Genomic DNA, 12,283 nt, shown 5'->3' with positions numbered 1-12,283 from the left:
CGGCCTTGGTGCGCCAGCCAGACCTCATGCTCACCAACCACAGACGGAAGTCAGCACCCACAGGGCAGGATTCGGTCAGCAGCAGCCACCTGATGTCTGGCTGGCACTTACGTCCCAGCGTGGGCTTTTCAGTCACTGTCGCCGCCCATGTGCCCGTGGGGGGACGGGGGGGTCTCTCCCTAACAGCTCTGTCCCCAGTCCGTGTCTCTGAGCCTGGGTCCTGTCCCTAGGCGACAGCCCAAGCGTCCTGCAGCACGTGAACTCCCCAGTGGTGTCTGAGGGGGTCTGCCTCCAGTGCTGTGCGCTGGCACTCCTTCTACCTCAGTTCCCTCTTGATCCCCTCTCTTTGGGGCCTCATGGGCAGCGGGGCTGAGGAAACTGTATTCCTTGGTTCACGGACCTTTGACTCAGCATCCGTGACCGGCCCCTCCACTGTGTTCATATTCGTTTCACCGACTCACACCCTCCACCGACGATTCCCTCTTGGCCCCATAATCCACTCCCACTCCCCACTCCTGAGAGGCACCCCTGCTAGTGTTTTCACTGGACATCGTGACTTGACTGTGCTCTGCAGAATGAGTATTTGTGAGCACGCGTTGTAATTTATGTAAAGCTGTTATGCTCCATAACTCATGGTGTGTTCACGCATTTTCACTCATGGCTGTGTTTTTAAACTCCATCCTTGGTGTCCATGCGTCTGCTTTGTACTTCCTACTCTGCTCGGGGCCTCATGGGGATGGTCTAGCACATGTCCCACAAAGAACACGGCCACCCCTGCCTTAAGGGTGTCTCTGCCGAACCTGATGTCTCCAGACATTGCCTAATGTCCCCTGGAGGTTAGGGGCCAGAGTGGGTGGGAATTTCCCCCATTGGAAAACCACTGGTCTTCCCCTTCTGTCGACCTCAAAGGGCCGTGGACCTGGGGCGGCGAAGGAACTGAGAAAAAGAGATGACGGTGTAGCGAGGCACAGGGGACCCCGAGCCAACAGCCGGAGGCCCCAAGGTTTGTTGTACATCTTCTTATATACGTTCTCAGGAAAAACAGATCAGCAATGATTAACAGAAACTTAGCAAAGCATGTCCACAATGTACATCTGATTCAGCTATTGTACGTATCTTGCGTAGGAGAGCAGATACGTACGTTCTGATAAGAATCTTTACGACAGAAGCAAAGACAAAGACGGGAGTGAACGCACTGTGCCATATACAGCTGGCTTCCTTTGAGCAAAACATCCTTATGTGCGTACTAAAGAACAGACCACGTTTCCCAAGGGCTGATTCACTCAGGTCCTCTCAGGTCGTTTTTAACCTTACAATCTCCATCTCGAGTTCTCTCAGATCTTGGAGCCTGAATGAATATGCGCCTCTGGTCATTGTAGTGTTCTGTTTCCCACACCCTTCCCCTTCGGGACACAGGCTGGGTGGGTCCTCCACATCTGGAAAAGCCAGAGGATGCCAGATTTTCATGTGTATTTGATTTGAGTAAGGGGAGGGGGAAGGCAGGAGCATTCAACTGTTGGCCAATACGGTCTCTTTCTCCACTGCACGTAGGGCATCACTTTGGTGTAGACAGCAGGCGTAGTGGGGCAGCGACATGGGATGTGGCCCCAGGACGTGATTCCTTGAAGCATACCATCACAGATCAGTAGGGTCCCTGAGTCCCCCTGCAGCACAAGGGGGAGAGAATGACAAAGGTCAGCGGTGGCGGCAGGGTTCTGCCTGTTAGAGCCCCAGCTCTAACACCTGGGCTCACAGAGCTCGAGACAGCGACTCCCCAGCCCCAGGAGAGGACACAGTTCTCTCCAGAGTCCATTGCCAGAGGGCCAGAGGGATTCCAACAAAGGTGACAGTGGCTCAAGTCCTGGTCAATGGGGATGGGACTTTAGGGTCCAATTTCTGTGCAGGAGGCAGGGTCCAGGAGAATAGTCCCAGCTGACAGGTCAGTGGGGAAGAGGAGCGGATTCCATCTACAGGACCTTCTACATTCAGGACTCATCTCTGATGTCACTTCTCCGAAACAGCTTTTTTTGACAGGATGCACCTCCACAGGGCACTGGGGAGCCATGGGAGGAGCATGGTCAGTTCTGAGATGAGAATGACCCACTGGGGCAGGACGGGGATGGAATAGAGGGGGGGGGAATGAGGGACAGAGGCGGGTGAAGAAGTCTGGAGGTGCTAAAAGGCCTGATCTGGGCTGGGGCGTAGGAACAGAGAAGGGGACAGTCAGTGAGAGCCGGGAGGCAGGAGGGACCAGGCTTGGGGAGGGATGGGTTGGGGGAGGGGAAGTTAGGGGTGTGCCCCAGAGACTGGGGGGCTCACAGACCCAGGGGGTGGAAGAGGAAGAGCAGGGCTCTTGGTGGGAAATGCTGGGCTCAAGTGGGGCTTGAGGAGGTGAGAGGCTGGGCTCCCACCTGCGTGTTGTGAGGGGGGGACGTCGTGAGTGTAGATGTGTCCTTGGAGCTGCTCAGCTGAGAGACTGGGGCCAGAGCTCAGATCATCCTGAGTCCCATCTGCCCCTCTCCTCACTCGCACTCGCTCAGCACACCCTGAGGGCTCCCTTTAGAGGTATCAGGAGTGGACCCCTTCTCCCTCCCTGCCTGCGCCCCCGCTAGCCCAGTCCTCACTCCGCCTCTCCTCAGCCCTGTGGTCTGACCCCCCGCACAGATGCCCGAGGGACCCGTGAGGTGAGGCCCTGTCCTGCTTCTGCTCAGCATCGCCCACGGCCCCTGGGTCCCTCAGAGGAACGGCCGCGTCCTCCCCGTGGTGCCAGGTGAGGCCCCTTTCTTCCCTCTGGCGTCACCTTCCCCCCTCCCCTTGCTCCCTGGGCTCCATCCACACTGGCCCCGCTGACACCCTCACACACACCAGGCCCGCCTTCCCGGCCTCCTCTTCCCCCACGTTCCGCGCCGCACGGCTCACCCTCACCTGCTGCAGGTGTTTCCTCCCTGTCTCCCCTTCTGCACTCCTTCTCCTCCCCCCTCACACCTGCTGTCTCCCCCAGCGCCACTGGGTCACTCCTGACATGCACTATCCCTTCTGGGTCAGGTTCACTGTTTCTGCCTGTGCCCCCTGGCACAGTGGGGCCCCAGGAGGGGCGCTGTTCTCTGTCTGGCCACTGCGGGCTTCTCAGGGGCTAGGTTGGTGTTGGGCACGTGATGGATGCTGAGCTGATACGTGCTGCACGGAGAAGGGGGTGGACTGTGGTGTGGACGGAGGTGCGGGTAGTGCCGGATGGGGCGTGGGATAGGGTAGGGCAGGCGCGGAGGCCCTAGGGGGCGGGGCTACAGCTGGGCTGCGCAGTGGGACAGATGCCAGGTGAACCCTCCCACCCCAGTTCTGAATCTGGTACCCCCCCCCCTCCAAGCCACGCATGGCCCCAAGGGCACAGGCTGGCTCACCAGACACTTGTCACTGTTGCCCTCTCAGGGTCTGGCGCATAACATGTGATCTGTCACGTTCTGGGAGTGGGCCTTGGCACATTCATCACTGGGCAGCAGCCTGAGGTCCACACACTGGACATCGCCTATGTATGTGACTAGGACCCGGGGGGAAAAGGGCTGTGGCCAGACTCCTGGTGGCTCCTCAGCCCCTCCTACCTCAGACCGTGGAGTCCGGGTCCCCAGCCCCCTCTTCCTTACACCCAAGTGTCTGGGCTCCAGGCTGCACAGTCTGGCCCTGGAGTGTGCTTACCAGGTTGGATGCTGCCCCAGCCAAAACTGTAGCAGATGCTCTGCAATTTGGGTTCCTGGACGGGCAGGCTCAGGATCCTCACAGTTTCTCTTTTCTGGACGGGCTCTGCCAGGCGGAGCAGCGTGAGGTCACGGCTGTAGTGCTCTCCCGGAAGGCGGGTGTGGTTCTCCAGGAGACTCAGGTTGAATCCAGGGTGGGGGAAGCTTGTAACTCAGTCGAATAATTGGGCTGTGCCTTCCCTCTCAAACAGCCAGAGCTGGTAATAGCTGGGGGAGAGAGAGGGTCCCAGGGAGTGAGGAGAGAGGAGGGGGAGGAGATGGGGCCCGGGGCCCTGGGGGGGGGGGGTCCCGGAGAGAGAGGAGTAAACACGGAGAGAGGCCGTGCAGGAAGGATTTAGAGTCATGGAGAAATAGAGGCCTTGAGGAAACAGACGGTTGTAACAGCATGAAGGGCAGATCCAGAGACAAAGAGAAGCAGTGAAAAAGAGAGAGCTTGAAACAGAAGCGGGCACGAGGCAGAGGGGAGAACAGTGAGCCAGGAGGAGCACAAAGGAGACAGGAGAGGAAGAGAAAAGGCAGCAACCCTGAGAAAGGGTCCCAGGGAAGAAGCAGGAGTGAAGGACCAGACAGGGAAGGAGAAGGAGCAGCAGGCCAAGTGACAGAAAGACAAAGAAGCAAAGGAAGACAGTGAGGAATACAGGCGGTGGGGGTGGGGAGGCAGCAAGAGAGAGAACAGGGAGGGAGGACGGGAAGGGCGGGGGAGGGGCCTGGGACCTGCTCAGGTGCAGCTGGGGCTGTGGGGTGGGGTCCCCAGAAGAAGGTGGCCTGGTCCCAAGCCCAAAGTCAGCATCCCCCTCCCTCCCTCTCCCCTCCTCCCACTCCTTCCCCTTCCTCTTCCTCCTCCTCCCCCACCTCCTCCTTCCTCCAGGGCTCACACTACGCTCAGGCTGAAACCAGCCCTTCCCTGTGTCCCCCTAGAGTGGATCACTGTCCTGGAGGGAGAGACTGAGCAACGTGAGAAGACCCCCTCACACAGAGACATGTCATGACAATCACTTCCTTTTCTCCAGGGTCTCCCTCAGTCCCATCCTGGGGGGGGGGGGGGCGGGCGGTGCTCGGCAGTGATGGAGAGGGAGTGAGGCAGAGACCCAGAGACAGAGGTGGAGGGTGAGACATACAGTGACAGGGATATGGCAGAGGGACCCAGAGATGGACAGAGACATGGAGAGACACACAGTCCTCTGCTGGGGAACATGACAACGAGGAGGGGCTAGGAGACATATAAGAGAGACTGGTAACCTAGTCTGGGGTGGACTGGAGTGGCATAGGCTGGGGTGCTGGATGGGAGGGAAAGGGCTTATTGGGGAGGTGAGAGCAGCATGAAAGCCCCAGCGCACTCCCCTTTCTGCATCCCCCACCCCTCTGTCTCACCAATCTCAACTACGGACAGGGCAAGGCACAGAACCAGGAACCGCATGGTGACAGAAGTGTCCAGAGGCAGGCAGGTGGTGAGCTTGCAGCTGAGGAGCCTCCCTGAGGAGGCTTTTAAAGCCTTCGTCCACTGAAGGCTCCCCTTCTGCCCCCCTGGTACCCAGATGCTGGCCAAGACCATGCCTTTGCTGCCAGAGGCTGAACAAACTCCTCCCAATCCCAGAGCTGTGGAAGTTGTCTGTCACCAGTAGATCACCCTGGATGCACTCATGCATTCCCAGGGAATGAGGGCAGACGGGGGAGAGCTCCTATAGCTCATGAACCTTGATATAGGGGACAGAGCCCAAGAGGAGAGGCCCAGCATAAACAGGAAAAGAGGGTAGGATAATCGCTGATTCTCAATACAACGCTTCAAATGCCTAAACTCCAAGTAAGTCCCTCGCACCCCAAGACCTAGTGTGTTGTGTTCTGAAATGCCAGCACCACTGGGCAAGGAGACTCCCAAATCCCTGCACAACTATGAGCCAAACTGTCAGCACTTTAACTTCTCAAGTTCCTGACACCAAAGCTCTGGCATTCAGAACTCCCTAATTCTGGCACTCTTACACCCAGAATCTAGTTCCCCAAATCTCTTGTTCCTCCCATAATAAAATCCTGTTGTAGTCCCAGAGATCCACATGCCTAGCACCTCCTAACCCATGACAGTCCAGGAGTCCACCAAAACTATTTCATTTAGCTCTTTAGCATTTCAAAACCCAATGTCCTTCAAATAATGTGAGATTACAGTGACCCCCCCCCCCCCGCCCAGTCCTCATTCTCCAGATGTATGCACTCAACGCTCCAGGAATGATTCCTGTTGATGTGCCCTTTCCAAATCAAGAACATCCTCACACAAAATCCAATTCCCCCTCCCCAATGAAGCTATTTAGATCTCACGAACCAGACTCAGACAATTCAAGATTAAGTGGCATTGGAAATTATTTTTTGAGTTTCAGAAGTGAATCAGGAATGAGACCCTTGCAGCATCCACTATTAACCCTATAAGATTCCATTTATTTCCAAGAAATAGGTTATTTCAAATATTCAGTAACCACAGCAGTTAACATAAGTCTACCTCTAAATGTGTCTCAAGAATTTGATAAAAATGAGCCACCTGGGTGGCTCAGCTGGTTAAGTGTCAGACTCTTAATTTAAGCTCAGGTCATGATCACATGATTCATGAGATCAAGCCCCCTTTGGGCTCTCCTCTGACAAGATGAAGCCTGCTTGGGATTCTCAACCTCTCTCTCTCTCTCTCTCTCTCTCTCTCTCTCTCAAATAAATAAGCATTAAAAAAAAAGAATTTTATGGGGCGCCTGGGTGGCTCAGTTGGTTGAGCACCCAACTTCAGCTCAGGTCATGATCTCACGGTTCGTGGGTTCGAGCCCCGCATCAGGCTCTGTGCTGACAGTTCGGAGCCTGGAGCCTGCTTCAGATTCTTGTCTTCCTTGCTCTCTCTGCCCCTCCCCTGCTCACACTCTGTCAATCTCTCTCAAAAAAAAATAAATAAATAAACATTAAAAAACTTTTTTTATATAAATAAATAAATAAAAAGAATTTTATAAAATCTTCCCCCTTTCCTAGGTGAGAAACTAGAGAAACTCCAGTATAATGAGCTCAAATAACTGAACCGAAATAAACACAATTTAAGACCATGAGGTCTAAGTTAAGATGTATACTAAGCCAGTGGACTGACCTCTCCCACACAGAGATTCCCTGAGACTCTCCTGTGAAGAGAATCAAGGATTCCCTGAGACTCTCCTGTGAAGGGAAGTTTGCCTCAGCTTGCATGAGAACCCACTGGATCCAAAGACCTCTAAACCATCCTAATCCCTGTTCACAACCCCAGTCAAAGCCTGACCTAACCAAAACCCAAACAAACTTAGCCTGACCCAGTTCAACCTAACTCAACACAACCCTCAGCCTAACTCAACTCAACTCAACTCAACTCAACTCAACCGAACTTAAACTAACCCAACTCAGCCCAATCCAATTTAACACCATCTGATCCAGTCACAGCGTACCCAACCCCAGCCCAAACCTAACACTATCCAATCCAACTGCGCCTGACATCTCCAACCCAACTAAACCTAACCCAAGCCAACCCCCACATCTGCACTCATTTAAAACCAAACCCAACCCTTATCCATTGTCACAGTCAACACAACCCCATACCTAGCTCCATGCTTTTCATATCCCAAACCAAACCTATCTACATTCCCAATTCAGTGTGCACGTATTTTCCATCTATCCGCAAACCAAACCCACTTCCGATCGCAGAGTCCAACTCATGCTATTCCTAAACTACCCCGACTCCGTCAATCCCAAACCCAACCCAAGCACAATCTTATCCCCGTGTCTAACTCAACTCCAGCCCCACCCTCTGTTCTAAGTGATTGTCATATTCTATCTCCAAACCTACAGCTAGCATTTTCTCTGCCCAGTGCAGGCAAACCCAATTGCATTCCAACTCTTAAAACCTCCCATATTCCTCTTCCCCTCCCCACCATGATCCACTCTGCTCTGACTTCACAAGAATCCGTGCCTCCACCTTCCACACATGCACACACTGTGGTGTCCATCAGGTGCCCTGGATAGGCACAAGATGTGGCTGAGATAATGCTGATGTTGGCACAATGTAGCATATTTGGGAGACTCACCGGGGAGGACATAGACTTGGAGCAAACTCATAAGATCAGGCCCTTGCCCACTCTGTCCAGAAGTCCTTGAGACATCCTGAAAGGCCCAAATCTAAAGCACGTGGCAACCCTCAGCTCCCTAAGGTCCCATGCACACAAAGGGGTGGATGTGAGTAGTGCACAGTGCTGGGCACATGACTGGAGAAGTGCACAGGCTAGTGGTAGCAGCATGACATTTTGGCGGTGGCTACGCCCTCCCTTGTAATGGATTTGCTGGAGGATGTGGGATACCGACCACAGTTGTGCTGGGACACCTCGCACACACAGATTGTACTCACCCAAGTGGACCCTCATGGGTCTGCTCATGCAGGGGGGTGGGTGTTTGCAAGTGGAATGAGGAGTAGATGGGAAGATCAAAGAATGGGCAACTCTTATTCCCTTGACCCTTTGGGAATCTGGATATCCCATTACCTTTCCTCCTGACCCTGGAGCCAATTGTTCCAGCCTCCTGGGACCAACAAGTCTTAAGCCACACACACCTGGAGCTCAACTGCCAAGTTCCAGCCTTTCCTTCCTCAGGATACAGGATTCTGAGACCCCCTAGGCCATTCCCACATGAGAACCTCAGGGGATGGGCCCTTCCCAGTCTCCTCACTCATCCCTCGGGGACCTAAGATTAGGGAACCCACACTCCTCTTCACCCAGGACCTTGACCTCCAGCCTCATCCTCCATCAGAACCCAGGAATCTGGGGGTGCCTGGGTAGCTCAGTTGGTTGAGCGTCCGACTTTGGTTGCGGTCATGATCTCACAGTTCATGGGTTTGAGCCCCGCGTCGGGCTGACAGCTCAGAGCCTGGAGCCTGCTTCCGATTCTGTGTCTCCCTCTCTCTCTGCTCTTCCCACTCACACTCTATCGCTCTCTCAAAAATAAATAAATATAAAAATTAAAAAAAAAAAGAGGGGTGCCTGGGTAGCTCAGTTGGTTGAGCATCCGACTTCGGCTCAGGTCATGATCTCACAGTCTGTGAGTTCGAGCCCCGCGTCTGGCTCTGTGCTGACAGCTCGGAGCTTGGAGCCTGCTTCGGATTCTATGTCTCTCTCTCTCTCTGTCCCTCCCCTGCTCATGTTCTGTCTCTCTCTGTCTCAAAAAAAAAAAAAAAAATACACACACATTAAAACAAAACAAAACAAAAAGAACCCAGGAGTCTGGGTTCCTTCCCCACTCAAACCCAAGATTTTTGATCTCTAACCACACCACCTCAGGATCCTGAGCCTTGCCCTCATCCCCAATTTGACAGTGTGCTGCAAAAAGCACAGTGTAGGGAAAGCATCTCAGTTCAAGTGTCTGTGTTTGCATATGGCCAGACCAATCTCTGACATGTTCAGGAACTAGATGGGAGATGAGAGAACCAGGTTAGGCAGGGGGAACCAGCGAGTGGTAGATAGTGTTTAACAATGGAATGATGTGGTTGTCCTGAGGCTGACCAGTGTTGACAGACAATTCTCTGTGGGCCTTTCAGGGCCTTTCAGGTGTTTGCACATCTTCTTGGCAAAGGTATTCACACTTTTTTTTTTTTTTCTGGACTGTCTTTTCAAGGATGTTTGGATAGAGGCAGGCTTGTGAGATAGTATCTCCTTGAGAGCAGGTTGTCTTATTGTCCTAGATAATGAAGATAAGGTCTCCCTTACAACAGATTTGTTTGCTGTCAGAATAGCAAATATGTTCCTCCAGAGCAAGTCTGTTTGTGGTCCAGGATGATAAAAAGAATATCTCTCTCCAGGGCAAAGGTCAGGCAGGTTTGCTGACAATCCCTTATATTAGGTTAAAAAAAAAAAAAAAAAAAAAAAGCTCACATTCTGGAAATGGGTAAGCATATTATTTATTAACTATTCAGTTAAACATAAATCAGAAAAGGAATTTTGAAATTCCTAGAAACGAATGACAATAAAATAGGTAAAAATTTGTGGGAAACAGTGGAAGTAACAATTAGAAGGAAGTCTTAAAAGAAATGAGCTGAGGGGCGCCTGGGTGGCTCAGTCGGTTAAGCGTCCGACTTCGGCTCGGGTCATGATCTCACAGTCCGTGAGTTCGAGCCCCGCGTCGGGCTCTGTGCTGACAGCTCAGAGCCTGGAGCCTGCTTCGGATTCTGTGTCTCCCTCTCTCTCTGCCCCTCCCCGCATTCATGCTCTGTCTCTCTCTGTCTCAAAAATAAATAAACATTTAAAAAAATTAAAAAAAAAAAAAGAAATGAGCTGAGTGTTCATAAGACAGCATAGAAAAAACCCAAAGAACCAATAGGTTAGCAAATAATCGAAAGAGGGGTGGAAATCAAGGAGGATACGGGGAACAGCAAAAATGTTGAGATAATTCTCTCAACCAAATATTAGCTCTCTTAAAAAGATTAATGAAAGGCAAATAATAAAGACAAAGACACAAGAACATTAATTTTAAAAGGCAGAAACAGGGCGCCTGCGTGGCTAGTCGGTTAAGCATCAGACTCCTGATTTCAGCTCATGATTGCAGCTCAGGTCATGATCTCACGGTTCGCAAGTTCAAGCTCTACTTGATCAGAATGTATCCTTTTGGTTTTTATTTATTTTTTTAAGCTTATTCATTCATTTTGAGAGAGAGAGAGAGAAAGAGACAGAACTAGCAGGGGAGGGACAGAGAGAAGGGGGTCAGAGGATCCTAAGCAGGCTCTGTGCTGGGAGCAGAGAGCTCGATGTGGGGCTCGAACCCACAAACCTCGAGATCATGACCTGAGCAGAAGTTGGGCACTTAACCAACTGAGCCACCCACGCGCCCCAGGATGTATCATTTTAAGACACACGGTTGGATTTGGTTAGCTTATATTTAATTTTTTTTCTCATCCATATGCAAATTGAAACCAGTCTATAGTTGTCATATTCTATCATTATCCAGACTTCAAAAAATAAATCGAACTTCAAAAATAAATTGCAGCTTCCTGCCTTTCTCCTTCTTTCTAGAAGAATTTGTATAAGCAAGAATTATCTGTTGCTTGAGAGTTTCGTCACAACATTTTTCAGATTCTTATTTAAATATCTTTAATGATTGTAATCCATTCAAATTTTGTGTTTCATGTAGCGACCTTATGTATGTTTTCCCATTTATTGGATACATTTGTTTTACTATTTTTATGATTAAAAAGAATTCTATTATAGTTGTTTGCTCTTTTATTTCTGTATTTTTTTTTATTTTATTTTAATGTTTGTTTATTTTGAGAGAGGGAGCATGTGCACATGAGAAGGAAGGGCAGAGGGAGAGGGAGAGAAGAATCCAAGCGTGACTTTTTAGTCTTCCACGTCCCAAGCTCAGAATTCCAGACTTTAGATTCCAGACCCCATGATTACAGACTCAGATCTGTGACTCCAGGCCTCACAATTCTGCCTTGGGATGGCAGACCCAGCATGTCAGATCTGTGTTCCAGAATCCAGCCCCACAGCACTGAAGCCAAGCCTCACAGCTTAACTCCAAATCCCAGATTCTGGACTCCAGAATCCAAGCTTTGGGTCTAGAACTCTCACACGCTAGGCTTCAGGTGAGGTTTGCAAACATGTTCATCTTAGAACACCTTAACACACTTAAAATTTTTGTTTATGTGGATTGTATGTACCAATATTTATCATACTAGGAATTAAAATGGAGACATCTTTAAAATATTTATTCATTTAGAAAAATTTTTTCAATGTTTATTTATTTTTGAGAGACAGAGCATGAGTGGGGGAGGGGCAGAGAGAGAGGGAGACACTGAATCCGAAGCAGGCTCCGGGCTCTGAGCTGTCAGCACAGAGCCCGACGCAGGGCTCGGTCCGCCGAACCAGGTCAGACGCTTAACCGACTGAGCCACCCAAATGCCCTTCATTGATTCATTTTAAAACAATAACAGGGGCGCCTGCGTGGCTCAGTCGGTTAAGCGTCTGACTTCCGCTCAGGTCATGATCTCACGGTCGGTGAGTTGGAGCCCCGCGTCGGGCTCTGTGCTGACAGCTCAGAGCCCGGAGCCTGCTTCGGATTCTGTGTCTCCCTCTCTCTCTGCCCCTCCCCGCATTCATGCTCTGTCTCTCTCTGTCTCAAAAATAAACATGAAAAATTTTTTTAATAAAAATTAAAAAATAACACAATAACAAATATATGTCAATATAAATAATGTATCTTAATGAAAAATAACTCTATTTTCTGAGACCAAAAAACTATTGAGAAGATAACAATGTTTTTACATTTTTGCAAGTTTCTTTAAAATGTGGTGGGGCGCCTGGGTGGCGCAGTCGGTTAAGCGTCCGGCTTCAGCCAGGTCACGATCTCGCGGTCCATGAGTTCGAGCCCCGCGTCAGGCTCTGGGCTGATGGCTCGGAGCCTGGAGCCTGTTTCCGATTCTATGTCTCCCTCTCTCTGCCCCTCCCCTGTTCATGCTCTGTCTCTCTCTGTCCCAAAAATAAATAAACGTTGAAAAAAAAAATTTTTTT

At 50.9% G+C, this 12,283-nt stretch overlaps 1 long non-coding RNA gene across 1 annotated transcript; it reads right to left on the bottom strand.

Annotated features, from left to right (window-relative positions):
- Positions 1–958: 958 nt before the first annotated feature.
- On the bottom strand, positions 959–3,803 carry LOC121019024 (uncharacterized). The gene is made up of 2 exons (XR_005785389.1): positions 3,691–3,803; positions 959–1,664 (listed from the first exon to the last, which is right to left on the bottom strand). It is a non-coding gene; the product is annotated as an uncharacterized LOC121019024 (long non-coding RNA).
- Between the last annotated feature and the right edge of the window lie 8,480 nt (positions 3,804–12,283).

This window comes from Herpailurus yagouaroundi, unplaced genomic scaffold (genome assembly GCF_014898765.1).
Source record: "Herpailurus yagouaroundi ecotype Mexico unplaced genomic scaffold, PumYag 220, whole genome shotgun sequence".
NCBI lineage: Eukaryota > Metazoa > Chordata > Mammalia > Carnivora > Felidae > Herpailurus > Herpailurus yagouaroundi.
This window is presented reverse-complemented; position numbering and strand designations above follow the sequence as displayed.